This window comes from Idiotropiscis lumnitzeri, chromosome 19, assembly GCF_059441095.1.
Source record: "Idiotropiscis lumnitzeri isolate Australia: NSW breed Sydney's pygmy pipehorse chromosome 19, RoL_Ilum_1.0, whole genome shotgun sequence".
In the NCBI taxonomy this organism is placed as follows: Eukaryota; Metazoa; Chordata; class Actinopteri; order Syngnathiformes; family Syngnathidae; genus Idiotropiscis; species Idiotropiscis lumnitzeri.
This window is the reverse complement of record NC_142409.1, coordinates 4083513-4103558: the sequence shown is the minus strand read 5'-3', so window position 1 is coordinate 4103558 and position 20046 is coordinate 4083513. Positions and strand designations below refer to the sequence as shown.

The 20046-nt window shown below is 38.1% G+C and overlaps 1 pseudogene across 1 annotated transcript in view; it reads left to right on the top strand.

The window, feature by feature from the left end:
* LOC148318182 (uncharacterized) overlaps positions 1-20046 on the top strand; it is a 77387-nt pseudogene that overhangs the window by 41533 nt on the left and 15808 nt on the right. The window contains exons 14-16 of the transcript XR_015839963.1: positions 876-1113; positions 8577-8655; positions 11021-11117. The product of XR_015839963.1 is annotated as an uncharacterized LOC148318182 (transcript). The remainder of the gene's footprint in view (positions 1-875; positions 1114-8576; positions 8656-11020; positions 11118-20046) is intronic.

The following is a 20046-nucleotide window of genomic DNA, read 5'->3' as shown; positions in this document are numbered from 1 at the left end:
AGCATTTATTCAGCCTGGGGAGTTCCCCGTAATACATTTCCGCCTGGTACGGACATGTATTAGGGCTATGCATTATGTATATACTCCTGATCATTCTTTATCATTACTAACATGTACGTAATTATACACGAATGGAGCTCTTTGCTTGAATGCTCCATCATGCACATCCCCACATAGCTCAGAGCTACATGCATGTGACTATATAAATATATATATATATATATATATATATATATAAACAAAAAGTGATTTTAAAAGTCACTATCAGGAGTGAGTAATATTAATTTGTTAAGTGTTCAGCAAAAAAGAATCCATAATCTTGCCATGAGGTTTAATATACAAATGTTTAAATTTACGAGGTTTAGTTCTGAATAGCAAGGCAATAGCAAATCGAGTTTCCCATGCATTCTAGGGCTCCTGAAAATTATTATTTTTTTTTTTCCAGAACAAAACTTTTGTCGGTCAGTAAAAATGTTCTCTTAACTGAAAGAGAATTACTCGACTCTCTGAGATAAAATGGTCCTCTTTGAGAAGCTGATGATTCAATGCAATTCTCCCAATACAAATGAAATAATACATTTATGAAAAACCAATTCATCAGTTTTTTAGTCTGTTTTTCCCCTTTGTTTGATGAAGGACATTTATTCTAATGCTCATCCCACGATATATTTTTGTGAGGTGAATAATATTATTTTCCTTCATCTTCAACAAGTGTGCACTTATGTGGGACACTTCTCTCATATTTCTTTTGAGGTTATGCGGAACAAATTTTCTTTAAAACTTTTCTTTTTTCTTTTTTTTTCGTTGTCAATGTCATACACAGTGCTCTTAGTATAAACAGTTATTCTTCATCCCGGCCAAATGTTGTGCTCCAGGGGTGCGTGAATCTCCGCCGGCAGTCAGAGGAAGCTCTCCAGGAAGCCAGGCAGGAGGTCTCGAGGAGTAACGGCGAGCTGGATATTCAGAGGAAGGAGGTACGAAGACTCGAGGATCTGATGCAGCAAGAAGAGGAGAAGCTGAAGAGCGCTCACGGAGAGAAACAGAATCTGAGCACTCAAGTGAGGCAGCTGAGTCAAGAGCTTGAGGAGCTGCACTGCAAGCATCTCACAACAGGTAGCATTCTCACAATGTCACTCTTGCTTTAGTGTATGACTGATTGACCTACTCGCTGGTCATTGTAAATGACAGTTGCAACTATAAAAAAATATAAATATTATATTAAAAATAATTGTTATTTTATATAATATTTATATATATATTTTATAAATATTATATTAAATAACAATTTACAGTCAGTGTAGTATATGAAGGGTGCAGAGGTGCCGCCTGAAAATAGATCATGATGCAACACACTCTATTGGAAATGCTGTCCACAAAAAGTTTGTAGGCAAATTAGACACACTTAAAAAAATAAATAACGTTTACATACAAAGAATATAATGCTTGTGGAATAAAAGTGACAATTATATACATTAAATGTACTCTGTAAAATCCAAGCAGACAAACAGTATTAATTGCTTGTAGTTTCAAAGAATGTCTGCTCAAAAAAAAAAAAAAAAAATCTTGAACTCATTAGTGAATGCAACAAAGCATGGCTTCCTTTCCACAAACTCACTATTATGAATATGAAATTAATTCGACACACTCTTGTGAGTACACGCTAGCTGCATATTGACATTGCTCTGCCATTTCCCTCCGCATAATTTAATATAAATATTGGATAATAGTCAAATATTTTTACCTGCCTTTGGTCAGGAGACCGTGTACTCTTACATCTCTTAGTGTGCATGTCAAAATATATACCGCCAGACTAATACGCGGCTTCCTATTGGCTGATCAAATCATCACATCCCACGCATTAAATGCTACTTTGAAAGTAAAAGCATTTTTATTAACTCAAAGAAAAAATATTGTAAAACAATAATGAACTGGTTTATGGCGAATATATGGATTAATATGTTTATGTACTTTATAGCATGTCACCAGGTAATACTGTTGCTTGACTACTTGATGGATTTTGGGCCGCCGCCATGTTTTATTTTGAAATAGGAAAGAAAGGAGTTACGCTGATGTAGGGCTGAGCGATTATGGTTGAAAAGTGTAAGTAAGTGCTTCATATAAGTTGATATAAATATAGAATTTATAATATGTATTTATTATTTCTTTTCACTTCAAAATAAGGACTTGCAAGAAAAATAAATCAAAAATTTAATTTGAATAAAAGGTTAAAACAACTATGAAAAAGTCAAACTAACTGGTCAAAAAAGATATTTAATAGGCTTCTTTTTTAAACAGAACGTGATTAGCAGGCCTGGGTTAACCTCTTTAATATTAGTGTATCCTATTTCAAATGAGAAAAACAAATTGATTAAAGATATTCAAAATAAATTAAAGACAACTATCAAAAGGAAAATATCATTCAAACTTTATGGTAAAACATGCTTTTGTGCTCCAAATTTCCTCTTAAGTGTTTATAATCTTGTCAATTTTGGTTAATATAATTGCATATTTTATAAATAATTTATTTATATATTATAAAATGTATTTTAAAAATGTATAATAAATCAATATTATATTTTGTGTTGATCAGGTTTCTGTTGTGATATATAATGATATCGAATTATGACATCATTTATATAAACCTCTCCCGCACCATACTAAAATTTGTCTATAAAGTGCATGAAAATCCTCTCACACGTCTAAATAAAACACTCTCATGAACACTGCTGAAAATGTTCTCATTCATACTTCTGAAAAGCTTTCATACACACGACTGAATGTTTTTATATATATTTTTATATTTTTTTTAAATAGATGTAAAGTTTTAGACTGAGTCTTGCTGTAATAAAAAATAAATACATTCAATTACTCACTGTAATCATAATTTTCGTAAACGTAAAATGTAGTTTGAGTTAAATGTATTTTATTTTTTTCCAACATATTTGTTTTGATATCATAGATGAAACTTTTTTTTTTCAATTTTAGTTTCTACACAAATGAATGCTATAGTAAACTCTTGATCAGTAACGAGGGGTTAATCTCCTTTTTCTTTCTTTTCTTTTCCAACTGCTGCTGAAATTTGGGGCCTTGTCGCCAATCAGAATCCTACTGCACGCAAAAGAAACCAAGCGGTGTTCTTCTGCCTTGTGCTGCAGAACCTCGCTGCTGCTTGCTCCCAGCATTGCTTATCTCAAATTAGCCGGCAGGGCTACAACCGTGAGATTTGGTTGCAAGCTGTCTGCACGAAAAACCACTAACACACACACGCACACACACGCACACTGGCGAGAGGTTTTATTTAATGGCTTCTTTAGCGCATGGTAATGATGTGTGCGTGCGTGTGTGTGTGTGTGTGTGCGTGCGTCGCAATGGCCTTTGTAGTAGTGTTTCACTGCAGGAATGGCGATGTATGGGTTTTCTCCAGGCACAGAAATGTCTCATTAAGAATTAACGTACACATTTTCAGTCATGCCAGGCAAACACCTCTGTCGTACGCACACACGCGCGCACACACGCGCACGAAAAATAACAGCCATTTTTCCCCCACTCCCACTGCTTTAATTAGCACATGCACACTTGCTCTCGAAGGTACAAACACACACATCCACACAATCACCTATTGTCCGCCGAGAGATGAATCTGAGGTCTCTGTCTGTGGCAGCAGGCTCGCTAGCTGAACATTGCTCATTAACAAGATCGAGACAGAAAGACAACGCTGTGTGGCTTGGCCTTTGTCTGTGATCAAAACGCATGGCCCTGACTCTTTGCTGAACACAAAACCGTATATTATTCTCCTTTTATCCTCCGTAGACACAATCTAGCAATATAAGGCCACTTTGGAATGACTTTAGAAGAATAAATATGTGTTTTTATAACAACATACTGGGCATTGTTCACCTGGATAAAGCACTGGTTTGAATAGACTGGGTTGGAGAGTAATCTGCAGAAATGACTGTTGTGAACAAAACATCTTTTTATTTACATGAGGCACTTGCTGAATTAACTTCATTGAACTGTTTCGAGAACTTAGTTTTCATGCTTGATTGGAGCAGTCGGGTCAGAACTCACTTGAGTTAATCAGGGCTTGCCTGCGGATGCTTTATTTCTGATGAAGCGTACTGACGTGTGTGTGTGTATGTACAGTATACGTATGTATGTGCTTGTGTGTATAATTTAAATGTATTGCAGAATATTCAGCTAATTTTACTGGATGTTAACCAGATTTTATGATTGTTCATAGAATATATTATAAAAGTCAATTGATGGGTGAGACAAGGAAGAAAACGACGATATGTGCAAATGTGTGCTGCACAAGACACATCATTCACTTCGCTGCAGGTCTGTAATATTTATGCACTCTAGGTCCGCAATATTTGCTAAAACGGTCAAAATCAATAATCATGCCTCTCTGACGTATTCAGTTTGGATTGAAACCATCAGCTGTGGATTTAACGTTGCTTCTCATGTACAATGTAAATTAATAATAACGTGTACATGCAATTTAGGGGGCATGGTGGCCAGGTGATTAGCGCGAGTTCTGAAACTGGTTTGAATGTGGACTGTGGCCTTCCACAATAATAACAAGAGCAGGAACTTCTATCTTTGTAAGAACAGAATTAGATCTCATTGAATTATCCTGTCTTTTGCGATGGTCCAGTTGTGGCTGTTGTCACACACTCACACGTACACATTTTAGTATTGTTCTGTCTGGGAGTGAAAGTATCGAGAGCTCAAGCAGATCCCAAAACTTTTGCAGTGTACATTCAGAGCAGGCAATGGAGGCCCACTTGAGGTGCATTCAGAAAAAGGGCACATAGTAAGTGCAACGTCATTATCTTTGATATATTGGATAACTTAAATACGCTACGTATGCTTCTCCCCCACAGTGATCTTTTCAGTCAGTAAAGTTCTGTTGAAATTACACAACTCAGACATAGTAAACCCGTGACTTAACTGAGAAAAGGATACACCTTTGAATCAAAAGCAAATACTGAGAACAAAGTGTGGCTATGTGTTACGATTCAAAAACTTAATTTTAACCCAAAATGACCCACTTGTGACATTATTAAATTAGATATTCAAATGACATTCCTCCTTATCTTAAATAAGTGTTGCTCTGTGGTTGGCTTTAATGTGAAATAAATGTTTGATGACATCAAATGCAATAACATTATAAACAAAAATACAATATCCATATTTTCACACTTTCACTAAAACAGAAATGCGATATTAGCCCCCCTCTGTGCGTGCTGCTGATGTTCATCAGCCTAAAGATGATGAAATCATTACGGACTGCATATGCGTGCATGCGCCCGTGTGACAGTATACATGTGTACGTGCGTGTGCCTCTCTCTGATCCCGATCCCGAGGCGCACATGTGCACAGGCCTCTCTCCTTCAATTCACCTCTATTACTAGCCATAATCCCATTTCACACTCTATCGATCCCCAAAACCGTTGTTCACCGGAACCGGCAGCAAACACTGGAATTTCTCCCCATCATTTCACCGCCATTGTTCTTTATTACACAAAGAGGCCACCCCCACTTTTTGCGCGAGAGCCTTGCAGAAATATGAATTATAAATGTATAGCTAATAAAATCGAGAACGAAGGGGGGGGGGGGGGGCGTCATAGAGAGATGGGAAAAGAGCGAGATAGAGAGAAGTGGTTGGTAGAAACATCAGAGAAAATGACTCCTTTACAAGAGTCTATTGATCAGTTTCTATCAAAGGGGGATGTCAGACATGAGATTACCTGGCAGTTTGAGCATTAGGTGCCGTGTGTTATAGCCCCGGGCCCTTGTACCGCTGCCAGAGGATTGTAAATAAAGCGGAGAGGAGAGAGCAAGAGGGGAGTTTGTTGGGGCGGATGCTTGTGTGAGTTTGAGATCCTATATGTGTGTGTTATTTGTCTTTGTGAGCGTTGTGTGCGCTCTACCTTGTGGTGTATTTGTGTGCAATAACTGTGTGTGCAAAGACACCTATTGGCTTATACCCAAAAGCGGTGTTGCAAGTCCATGAAACTTCTGAAACATAGCGAAAGAGTCTTGGGAGGCTTTGGGCCGTCTCACGGGAGCACCTTAGCCCAATACGAATCCCGCAACAAAGCCAAAGGAAGCTCCTATGAAGCCTTTTGAATCTTTTATGAAGGCCCGGCCGTGCCCAAACGCTGACGCCGGGTCAGCCGGGTTTTCATCCCTGTCATGTTAAAGGTTAGCTCGGAGTGTTCGGTAATCTGACCGTGGATCTGTGATAGCCACATGACGGGCTTTGAAGCTCACACGGAAGGAATGACGGCCAAAGTGTTATCTTATGGACTAATGTCATACTTTAAAAATGTGAAGCCATTATAAATGGGTCAAGAAAGTGAGAGTGTAAGGAGAGCCAAGATCTTCGATTTGGGGGTTTACGGAACACGAATACACTAAAAGGAAGTCATAAAAGATTGTGAACTACGGTTCCAGCGACTTACAAGTGTTTTGGCAGCTTGTACGGTTCCCACTTAGTCACAGTACGTGTGAATGTTTGTCTGTCTCCATATGTACACTATATATGTGTGACTGTCAAGCAGCCCAGCTCAACATCAGTTGGCCTTCTCCTCTCTGATATAGAAAATGGATGGATGGCATCACTAAAGTAGCACAGAAAAATACACACTAAAATGACATCACGGTTGCTCAGGCTCGGCGAGCAACCATTCATGTCTCAGCTACAGAAAGCAGGTGACCCATGATTGGTCATTACCTGAGGCCTAAGCAACTATGATGTCATTGTCAGTCGACGGCAAGTGACAAAATGGCCGCCTCCAGATATATATAAAAATGGGCGGATTTTACTGCTTAAGTCATATTCCTCAAATGTAATATGAATCAGAATGCCATGTTTAGACTAGTGGAGGGGGCTCAGGTAACGACCAATCACCTATTGACGCTGAGTAATGATTTGTTGTTAGTTGAGCCGTGAGAAACTGTGATTTCATTCTCAGTTGACAGAAGTAACAAAATGTCCGCCTTGTGGCCGCTACAATTGTGTGGATTTTCCTGATGAACTCATATTCCGCAAACACAATATTAATCAGTGTTTTGACTAGTGGGCTTGCATTAAACTAATTCTTGTAAAGTACATTTTTGGGTTGACTTCTCCTTTAAAGGATTAGATCAACATGTTTTAATTTTGAAAAAAAATTTCAACTTTCCTGAATGGAAGTGATTTTGCGAGATATATATATATATATATTTTTTTTTTTGGACAAAAGCAGAACAATCTGACCATCCAGTCCCAGTTCAATATGGCTAAGATGATGCATATTAAAAAAAAAAAACATAAATTTAAATTCCCTCAAAAAATGAACTGCGTTTCATCTATGTGCAGTAGCTCACCTCGCAAACACAGTCTATACTTAGTGTTCTCCCTCTTCACATTTGTCGCCACGCCATTCCTCTGATGCCAACAGTTTTTGTCGGGAATTGATTAATTGAATTTACATTTCTTATAGAAACATCTTAATTACAAAAAAAGTCCCCAGTTGGTCGTAACGACCAGTCTTTGCTGCTAATTGCTCTGTCCACAGCCTCACAGTGGCCCCCAACCTCGATCTCAAGCGTTCACCTCTCTGCTTTATTGATCATTGAGACTCAAGGCAAATATTCACCTTGAGCTGCAATAGTCAGTGAAGCACACATGCACACATTATAAGATGTATTTGTGACGCATTAAATATTAAATATTTATTAGCGATGCTTCAATTTCTCCAGAATCCAATTTTGATGGTTTGAAAATCTTCCAAATCATAAATTAAACATCTGTTTGATCAAATGTAGATTTTCACCTTTCTTGCTATGTGCTTTTTGTGCTCTTAAATCAAGTCTGTTTGCCCGGCACTAAAAGCATCACACCAACAGCTCTATTCCGCATACTCTAATACACATTCATTTTCACAAAGTCAAGGTCCGGCCTGTAAATATTCGGCACACTCTTGCACGCACACTTGCGCACACACAATAACAGACACACACACCTCTGCATATAAAGCGCTCACATCTCCCCAATATTCAGCAGCCTTGGCCACTGACGGCTGACAGTTTATGTTGTGTTCAGTGAATATGAAATTTAGTGAAAAGGTTTTAAAGACCTATGAGGGAACATTGACTCACAAAACAGCATATACTACACTCACAAAAAAATGAGAAGGGGAAGATGGGGAATTTCAGCTACATCTGAAAAGGCCTTGCAAAGCAAAGGCAAGCAAAGCTGACCGGTGGTTTGTTATGCAGCCACTCAGTGTGCTGCACCACTAAGTGTGGGACAATGGGGTTATATTGCATGTAGACGGAGGATGGAGCCCGAAAAGGAAAATGATTGAAGGGCTGCAGTAGGAGTGTGTGTGGTCAGGATAAAGAGTGCCATCTATTGACGGAAGTGGAGATTGCTTCTTTTGTTCAGTTGAAAAATGCTACTCCTTTAGTTCCCTTTTTAGACAATTTTGGACGTAGACAATTATAATGTACTTCATATATATATTTTAATCAAATGCCTGTTTTTGTCTAAAATTGTTTCTTCTTGCTCTATACCTGCTCAGTGGAGGTGTTGGCAGCCCGTTCAGAGGAGGCAAAGCGCATGGTGGCGTGTCTGCATGAGGAGCAGCAAGCACAAAATAGGGACAGAGAACCTTCATTTCCTTTCCCATCACCTCCTGTCCATGCTTGCTAATCCAAAACATCAAGTTGATTATGTGCAGCAGACAAATTGAATATGCGCTGAACACTACAGAGTGTTAAAAAAAATTACTGTTAAAATGGTCCAACATACGTTTACTGTCAAATGTCGGCAAAAGCGCAATATCAGCAACGACCAGTCATTCATGGATTTGAATGTAACTCGCGCGATGGGTCGCGCAGATGTGAGTGCACAGAGTTCAAAGTTCATAGATGAGGCCCCCTAGTTGACCCCTACGCGCCACTAAAGTCTGCGGCGATGACATCAGCAAAATATGAAATGTGTGTGTGTGCGGGGGTGGGTGTGTGTGTGTGTGTGTATGTACGTGCGTACATGTGTGAGCGTAGATGTGTCGTTGTGGTTGTGGCTTTGGCTTCGACATGACCTCACTGCAACGAGAGTGCAAGAGAAGCTTGTGGAACTTTTTTTTTTTCTAGTCAACCGACAATTTAAAAGTCGGCATGGAAACCTTTCTAGGTTTTCGTTGTGAATTATTACACTTTATTAAGTTCCAAGCCATTTTTAGATGCCGCACGGTGAAACAGTCGCTGTGTCTGCATATTACATTTAGAGGATGGCGCTGTTTACAGTTAACTCTGTATTATCTAATAACTGCAAAGACATGAAAGTTTTTTTTTTCCTTTTTAAAGCAACAACACCAATGCTAATGGCTTCCATGTGTGCTGTGGGAAATCCCCTCCTTTCTCAACGGGATGCCTCCGTCTCCTTTCTCTTCTAGCTTTGACTCTCTTCTTCCTGTCATATGTTTTCTCCATGGACCAATCTATCAGCCGCATGCTTTGCTTTTTGTTTTGGCTGCTCTGCTGCTGCTTTTACCGCTCCATTATGCTGCTAATCACGCACAAGCATTTTGTTGTGTAGAAACATACTGTGATTTATTTTGATGAAATATCATTGCGCTGATTATTAGGTTTTTTTTGCCATTCGTGAGTGGGGGGAAAAAAAACTGACAATTGGTGCTCTTTCGCTTGAAAACAAGATTTCCATTTAAACTGATGAACATTTGAAATCAAATAATGGGAGTATTATAAGACATCTTATTTGGAGACATTAACTTACCATAACATTCAGCAAGCTAGATCAATGTAAAAAAAAAAAAATAATAAAAATAAATAAAAAATAAATTAAAATGAATAAAAAAATAAATAAAAAATAAAAACAAAAAAATAAATGAATAAATACGTTTAAAAAAATGGACAGCTCTCACTAGATGCATTGCAGTTTGACACCACCATCAAACTTTTTGCTATCTCTCACAAGGGAGGATTTTTAACATGCTCTTTTATTGGATTGCGTTCAATTTGGCAAAATGTACCTAAAGAAGTGTCCAGTAAGTGAATAGTCAATATTCCGCTGAACGTTTTGCATTTTTTAGTTTAAGTGTGGAAAAAAACAAAACAAATCTATCAGGTAAATAAAATCCTATGAATTTACAAAGTTGCATCTGTCAGTAACAGAAAGAAAAAAATAAGTCTCTGCACTTGATGTACTATTTTAGCGCAAAAATCCATAAAGTAACTTCAGGTCGCTGTCGCAAAGCTGTTGTTGCCGAGATACATATAATTCCTTCCAATCTTGTTGTTTAAGGCTTTGCGTGACGATTATGTGTGCTTCGTTTTGGCGCGTATCCGTTTGTGTGCACGTGTTGGGATGGAGTGGGGTGTTGTGGCCTACTGATCGGCCGCAGCCAGGCTGCGGAGGGAGGTTAGTGGAAATGGTAATCATTTGTTGTATTGATCTTGCTGTAGCCGGAGCAGCTGACGAAAACACACACACACGCACGCACACACTAAATGACTCGCATACAGACAGTGGGCGCACAGTACTGTGGCAGGAATGGACCCCTTTGTATTGATCCCCTTCACTTTCTCTTAGCTTGACTGCCACACACATACATAAAAGTGCATACACACACAAACGTAGACACACACACTGTGTCCTAGCAAGTATTCAGTCACACTTGATCGTAACTGCATGGGTCAGACTTTGAAAGTCCTTATTTAGTAACGAAGGAGGCACAAAATATTAATAATGCATTTCAATATGATGCAGTGCAGTTTTAGTTCTCTATAAACGACAAACACAATAACGAATGGAAGACACTATCAATGACATCAATCAAAAAGTGAGCCCTGTTATCTCATTTAAATCTTTCACTGCCAGCCTAGGTTAACTGAATGTCCTTTTTTTGGCGTCTATACCCGTCAATGGCAGTGAATGAGTTTTGAAATTAATTACGAAATTACAACACATGGTGGTCATGATTATGTGCATCGTTTGGGCTGTGTGCAGTGTCATGGCTCGGAGACTGGAATTGGAGGTTGCAGAACTCAAGAGGAACCTTCAGGATGCTGGCGAGGAGAAAAAGCACGCACAAGCCCAGGTAAATTAAAATGACATCTAATTTAAGCACGCAGATGAAGGTGTGGAACTCAAATATAATGTGAGGTGCTCATTGAAAAGTAAATTACACTTTACATGGTTGTGTCTATTTTTGTACTTAATATATATCTGAATCCTTCCTTGACTTTAACTCAAGGTCTCCCTCATCTCACCTTCCTCTCTCCTCTTCTACCTTTTTGATGATTAGTGGCATATATCCAGTGCTAGAGCCCGGATTATCTTGTCCAAAGAAGGGAGGGATGCGTGCAAGGTGATTTGGAGAGTTAATTCTGGGTGTAATATTCCCTGATATTCCCTAATGTTCTGACTCGAAGCTGGAACAGTCTCAGAGGGAGAGCAGTTGTCAAAGATGAGCTGCTGTTGTACAAAGGCAGAATTGGTAATTAAGGGCAAAGCCGGGACGGGTGAAGCGATGTTCATTTAGATTCGACAAACTTAAAATTCTGTCTCAAGCTGCCGTGAACCCTGATGCTGTCTTCGATTTTGATTTTACATTTGGTTCCATATATGCGCCTTTTTTTTGTCCTTATTGCTGCTCTCGCTTTCACCTTTTTGTAAACTTCACTCTTGTGTATAATTTGGCTTCTAGTTTGTCTTCTCAGCCACAATAATGATTGTTTGGTGTTGAACCAGTTAGTATCCAGGTAAACAGAAATCCTAATTTGCTACTAAAATGTTTTTTGTGTGGATTGAAATCACGGCACAATATTTAACCTTTTTTTTCTTTTATATACTGTAGCAATACTTGTAATTAATTTGCACCCCACAAAGTAACTTTTTGATCTAACGTCTTATGCTCATGATTTATGTGTTATAGTGTGCATTAACTGAACATTAGTGTACATTTTTTTTTAAATGTCACTGATTGGTCCATTGCCCAGCTAAAAAAAATTATCGGTTTGTAAATCATGGTTTATCTATTTAAATGTATTTTCAAGTGATTTAAATCTGATCGATTCGTTATAATTTAAAACTGTTGCCAGGTGTCTTAAAAATTTTTTGCTCAAAATAGACAAAGGGTATAATTAATGCACACTTAACACCATGGTTGAACACACTCGATTTCAGGGTCGGTTCTGTCTGGCTCAAATGAGACTCTGCTAACTCCGCCCCCATGATAGGCTCTAATGTTTGCCCAGAGTGTGAATGAAAAAAACGGATCATGTATTATATGTGCCTGTAATCAGATGACACAGTTAGCTAATGCTAATCTGTTCTTGAATTCTAGTTCTGCTTCGTTTTTGGCTTGATATTATTTTTCTGTGGTCCGGTGAGTCGGACTTTGGCTGTCGCTTGATAATGGCAGACATTTGCGCAAACTTTAGCTGCACAATGTAATGTAAAGTAAATTAGCCACATGACTACATCATAATTTCACAAAAGTCAGAACAGACACATTTATGAAAATAGGTTGTTGCTTGTTGCTTAATTTCCGACTTGATGGGTTTGCTGGTACTCCAGAAAATCAACTATTTGTTCTGTATGTAAGCGATTAAATCATCATTGGGCAGCAACAACATAGAATTAATCATTAATTTAGAAATAATACAAAATCAAACTTTGCACATTGTGGACTTGAACAGTAATGACTAATGTTATTAATTAATTTTCCAAAGCTGACAAAGGGGTTGTCGAGGCCCACACCAACATGTATCATATTAATGTATTTACAGCATTTTTTTTTAAAGATGTTATTACGAGTTCATAAGTAGTATATGTTTTTTATCTATAGGCAATACAAATAGCAAACAAATGATAAGAAGTTCTTAAAATAATAAACATTTTATTTCTATTTAATCATTTTTCACAAATTATTTTTTGCCAAATTTGTATTGTGTGCTGATATTATCAGCATAATTCAAAGTTGTGTCTTGCAAATGATTATCAGTGTTTTCCCTCCACCATACAGGTATCTTGTTGCTTGTCCCTTTTTATTTATTTATTTTTTTTATTCAAATAGTCACTGGAGAGTTCCTTTGTGTTGCTTCGTCAACACAAAAGCCTCAATAATGCACATCAAAATAACTGCGACGCTTTCAAAATATATATTTTTTTTACTTCATCAAGACTGTGAGGGCTGGTCGGAGACCGTAGACAATGTGTGGCTCACGGATATCTGTTTCTATGCATGTTTTGTTTTCTCCTCGCGCTGTCATGGCCAATGTTCAAACTGGGCTACGTCAAAAAAAAAAAGAAAATGGTTTGGAAAATGGATGCATGATGGATGGACGGAGCGTGTATTTTGGTGGCTATATTGAACTTGATGTCTAGGAAGTTGTGCTAGTCTCAAATATTGGGCAATATTATGCTTAATTTCTTTTAATTGTTCACAAGTATTTAATAGTGCACAATGTCAATGTATAATAAAAGCAATATAATTAGTTTTTGTTGTTTTTAAAATCATTGCAGTCATGTTTTTAATCAATCTAATACTTGTTGATTTTTAAGGCATCTTGTGTGTGCGTGTGTTTGTCCGTGTCTATTGGAGAGAGAGAAGATTGTGTTTTATGTATTTTTGTGTTTGATGGCCGCACCTGCACTCCAGCACCGTCCCCTTTATCTCCCCTTATGCATCCACTCTGCCTTTCATCATCTCAACAGCAGGTGAGCTTTTTGCCGAATGTGCATTTGGAAAAACAGTGTTTAAACACCATCATGATGGGTGTTGTGAATATGACTCCTTCATTAGACTCTCAATCTTTTTTATTGACTTTGAGAAGATGAATTGTCCGTCGGTGGAAAATAAATAAAAATAAAATCAAAGGGTTTGAAATAGTAAATGGTGCACTACAGTGGCTTATAGAGGAAATCTATATTACAAATTGCCTCGGTGCATAGTAGCTGAACTTCAGATTGCCGTGTGCGTGTGTGTGTGTATACGTGGGGTGTGTGTGTTTGTGAATTTCTGTTGCACACACGGACAAAATGGTTAGTACCATTGTGATCAAAAAAAGAAAAACTGGTCACTGAAATAAATTGAAATTGAGATTGGAAAAACTAATCCAATTCAGGCCTTGTTTTTTTTTTTTTGTGGTCAACAGAATTATATATATGTATATGCGTATAAATATTATAAAAAACTAATGAACCTGGCCAGGACAAAAATGATGGTACCCTTTATTGAATTTGTTGTTGCGCAATTATTTTAGGATATAACTGCACGCCAAGAATTGCACCAACTTTCACTAAGAGTTGTATACCTGTCAACGGTTATTTTGTCCTGCTTCTCGTGAGTAAGGGTCTCAGGTTTGAAGGGTGCCTTCTTAAGACTTCATGTTTCAGTTCCTTCCGCAGGATTTAGATCACAGGAACTAAGCAGGAAGGCCACTTTAATCTTGTTTGGTTTTTGCGCGACTGAGACGCAGCTTTCTGACACTTGGCAGCACATTTTGCGCCAAAGTGCCTTGATCGTCCTGTGATTTCTTTGTACCCTGCGCAGATTCAAAACATGCCGGATTTTGCAAGCCACCCCTGAACAGAAACACACTCCTTCCATCTTTCACAGTAGGTGCAGCGTTCTTTTCGGTAAAACAAAGATATAAAGGCAAGGCAAGGCTAAAATGAATTGTCACATCTGTTCAAAGGACATTTTCCCAGAAGCTTTTTTTTTTTTTTATGCTTTGTCTGTTTTTCTTTCTTTTACCAAAGGTTCCCAAGAATTGTGTCTGCACTCTTACAAGTGTGCATGCCTGAGCTCACTGTTTGTGTTTCTTGGGTCTATTAGCCTGTCTCTCTTCAGACATAAGGGGATTGATGTGCATGGTAACGGCTCATGGGTGCGCCACTCTCAAAATGCACACAGATACACAATCACATGATGCTGCCCCTCTGCATGGTTCCATTTTAAATATGTAATCACGAGGTAGGATGTGTGCCTCAAACACATTAGCAATTGCATTTTCTCTTTTCACAAACACGTCATTAGTGTGGTCACCTAAACTTTTTGGGAGTTGCAGGCTCTTAATGAGAATTTACCGACATGATTTCAGATGGCAAAAAGTTGATAAACATGACTTAACTGCCTTCCAAAAAATGTTGTCATTGATGTGACCCGTGACATTGATGTCTCTGTACAATTAGACCTTTAATCACACTGGGGAAGCTACAGGGAAGGACCACAGAGATTAAAAAAAAGAGCAGCCGAGCATCCAATATGCAATATGCACACAAAATGCCCTAATAGACTTTTTTTGTGTCGTGGACTACTGGGTAATGGAGTTTGTGCCGTCACGTCCAAAACTTTAGAATAGCCTTCCCCTTTCAATCTTCTCGCACTTTTTACCCAATGGTTAAAACTACTTTTTAATAGCTTTAGGTGGCTGTTGTTGGGTTTGAATATAAATGTTGCCCTCTATCTGCTACATCTAGGACTTCCATGTAACAGTGATTTTTAAATTGCTGAGGTTGTTGTGATCGTGTACCATTAATTGATGTTGAGATACAGTGTAAAAATTTTTCTTGAAAGGAAATGTCACATATGCAGTACTACCAAGTTAATTCATATCGCTTTAGTCGACATCCATAACCCTAATGTTCTGTCCTCGCTAGACGACGGTATGACTGCTCTTTCCAGCTAGACAGTTGAGACGTTTGTATGGCCTTCAGAGTCCATTTGTTCGTCTCTTGATAAATATTTGTTGTTGTAAAACTGCAATAAACAAAATACAATGTATTAATACAACGTATCAAATGTCTAACATTGTTTTCTGGCTACACTAGCATACATCTATGTCAAAATGTAAGAAATACAATACAAATGATGCCAACACAAAGTGTGTATTTAAGTTGTTTAGAGCGTGAATATTAACTTATAGAACATACATTCTGAATGAGGACAGATAATACAACTTAAGTAAGCTAACACAATTAGCCGAATTAGCAAAATAAGGTCCGCTTGCATACGATGCTAACAAATGCCACCGTCAGACACGACTCGTTTTAAACATGGAGTTAACAACATCTGCTTTCACAAACACATGTAACTAGCCTGTTAATGCGGCAGATTGGAGAAATAAGGCATTTTATAAGGAATGTTCACTTACAGCCTTACGTGGGACAAGGCGACATTAGGTACGTGTTGTTTTCTGCATTAAACAGTGGCGTAATCTAAACTCGACCGGGTGGCGACCAGTCGGCGTCATCTAAACTCGACCTGATGCACATTACACATTTCACCACTGGAGGGTACGAAACTCAACATAACTTGAGGCAAACATATAATTGCACCAACTAAACCATTACACCTAATATATATATATATATATATATATATATATATAGGGAGGGAGGGAGGGAGGGAGGGAGAGAGAGAGAGAGAAAGAGAGAGAGAGAGAGAGAGAATAGAATAGAATAGAATAGAATAGAAATCCCTTTATTGTCATTGTACTCAAGTGTGCAACGAGATTAGAGGGCTCCCCTCTCCAGTGCAATACAACAATAATACAGACAAATATATAAATTAGATAAATAAATAAGACAGTGCAATGGAATTCAGTACTGAATAGGGCATATAGAAACAGTGCGAGCGAGTGAGCGAGCGAGTGAGAGAGAGAGAGGAAATATTGATGGAAAGTCCATTTATTTCAATAATTTGTTTTAAAGAGCGAAATTTGGGTAACACTCTATTTGAAGTTTGTTCACGAGACTGTCATAAGGCTGTCATAAATATGACATGACACCTGTCATGAGCATGAATGAATCCTTCTGACAGATGTCATTAAGTGTCATTCGGTAAATTATGTCACTTTTGAGGCAAAGTTGACATCGACCAATGTATCAAAAGTGACATAATTTACTTAAATGACCCTTAATGACAGAAATTTGGCATCAAAAGTGAAATAATTTACCAAATGACAATGATATCATAAGGATTAATTAGTTTATGTCAGGTGTCATGTCATGATTATGACAGTCTTATGAACAAACTAATAAAAAATTATTTGTATATTAATTTACGACACACAAAGTGAAATATTTCAAGCCATTATTTTTTTCAATGGTGATGATTATGGCAGAAAGATACACAGGCAAAAAAAAATACAAAAAACAAAAAACACGGAATTAGAATATCAAGACAAAGTTGAACAGCTCCCTGTGTCCCAGTCTTGTCAGCCAATAAAATGCACAACACCTGCAAATGTTTTCCCCAGCCTTTAAATGCCCTCAGTCTGACTTATTAGGCTTCAGAATCATGCGGAAGACTGCTGACTTTACGATTGTGAAGAAAACCATAAGTGACAAAATCTGGAAAAAAAAATTGGTACAGCGCTCTGTGAACATCCAGCTTCTTGTGCAAAGTACTTGAACAGTGTCGAGAGGAAAGGTAAAATGTGCACAACTGACAGGGATGACCCCCACCTTGAGAGTTTCAGAAGTCTAAGGGCGCTTCATGAGGAGTGGACTGAGGCAGGTGTCAGTGCATCAAGAACTACCACACACAGACGTCTGCATGACATGGTCTCCCGTTGTACAAATTCATGACTCAAGCCACTCCTGAACCCAAAACAAGTCAGAGGTGTCAGTGCTGGTCCCAAGTCTTCTTTTCAGATTAAAGTCAATTTGTCTTTCATTTGGAAATCCAAGTACCAAAGTCAGGAAAATTGTAGAAGCACAAGTCAAGTATGCTTAAAGTCCAGTGAGAAGTTTCCACAGTCAATAGCGGTTTTTGCTGGTGTGGGTCCATTGACTTTTATCAAGTCCATCGTCAATGCAGCCGTTCCCAGGAAATCTTGAAAGCAGTTCATGCTTTCTGCTGCAGAGACAAATTTTGGTGGCAATGATTTTATTTTCCAGTAGGATTTGGCACCTGCCCACAAAAGTCAAATCTACCAATAGGCACAGAATAACAATACTTGATTGTCCAGCAAACCCGCCGGACTCGAACCCCATTGAAAATGTATGTGATATTGTCAAGAGGAAGGTGAGGGAACGGAAACCCCGAAATGTAAACCATCTGAAGGGTAATATGAAAGCGGAGTTACAATGGCTTTTTTAACGTTGAAGGTTAAAGTTTAATTCATTTAAGGAGCCATTTTCATTTTGTTGCTTTTAAAAGTCAAATTATATCATTTTCAATGGGTAACTGCTTTTCGGAATAATCAAAGGGCTCTTTTTTTTATGTGGCGCTTGCAGCTGAAATGGAATGAATCACGGTTAACCTTGAATAGTGATATCCTTATTCACAATCTCTTCATTAAGCATAATTTTCAAAACCTCTGATCAAAAATACACACCGTGTTCACAAACTTTAACCATTTAAAGTCAATTTACTCTTTTACTCTTTTTGTTGTCTTTTTCTCAGCTTCTTTATGTGCACTCTGAGCACCTCTCATCAGCCTTTGTACCCAAATTATCAGAATGAACATCTTGCACATGAAGCTGACACATTGTAGTTACAGAATAACCAAATATAACAAAACATAAATACAAGAATAAATAAAGTGTAAATAAATTGATATTTGATTGTATTTATTTATTTATTTATTTACACATTTTTATTTTATTTTACATTTTTTATTTATTTATTTTTAATCATTTGTGTATACATTTCAAGTTTTATTTTCTATATTTATTCTCGTTATTTCCATTTTTTTACATTTATTATTTCAATTATATATTTTCTATTCGCTTTGAACAAAGTATTGAGAGCTTCTGTCACCGAGCTAAATCAGCACTTTATTTATATCCTCTGTCTGCATTCGATATAGTTACAGTTGTCAGTGCAATCCTCATCTCCCTAGACAATCATGCCATGTTGTTTCAAGTTCTGTAAAAAATAATACAGTACCGGGCGCCTCAAAAATTCCTGATAAGAGTGTCAGTGCTCGTGTTTTGTTTTCATTGAAGCAAGTTGGTATTATTGGGAGAGTCAGCCTGGTGTGCTGGTGCGATTCGACAACTATATTTTTCATGAGATTGTCCAATTCAGTTGTTGGGCTCCATCTCTCAGTTTGCGCCAAGCCACACTCATAATAATGAGCTGCAATGGCCAAATTTTTTATCTAATTCCAATTACCAGAATGGAAGCACGTCAAATTCAAATTAGTCGTTTGCATTAATAAACGTTTGCAATTTTGGCATTCTCACAATATAACTACTGCTGTTTTTACACAACATCACTATTTTGGAATGAGATCTCAAAAAGATAAGAGGAGTATGATTATGCCAACTCCTCACAAGGAAGCCAGAGCAAAGATCAAACCAGGCAGACAGGCTGACAAGCTAAATCATTAACCTTGTAGGAAGGATCCATCCGTGTCAAACGCACCAATAGTGAATGAACATGTCAGCATACGTCTTTCAATAGTTATAGGAATACTGATCCGTATCTGAACTAGAAACCAACATTATTATTGAGTTAAATTGTACCAGGACCAGTTTCTGGACTGCAAGATCATGTTCAAATGTCACTTTGCAGCTGTTCTCCAATTAAATGTTTGTTGCGGGACAAAGTTCCACTGAACCCTGGTGAAGTTGCATCCCGGCGGGCGGGACGTAAGTCGACAGGGAGCCTCAGTAATGGTGGCCGGGCTGATAAACAAGTTGAAAACGCGCATAGGGGAGTGTGTGATGAAAGGCCTGGGAAAAGGAGTGGGGCCATACAGCAGCAGCAGACGACGATAATTAAAGAAGCCATCATCAGCATCATTAATATGCTAGATCTGCTGTGGTCCACTGACTAGTCTAATGGAGAACATGTCATCATCGTCGCCATTAGTGAGAGTAGGACACACACAAATACACGCACTCCCAGACTTAATGTTGGGTCATGCCATGATTATCACCATTAAGCCTGGAGTGGGAAGACCTGCTTTGGAAGCCGCATATTCTCTGCTCGCCGTCCTATGCACATAGAAAGTGTGCAAACACGCACACACACACACACCGCATCGCCCGCCTGTAGATCTTTA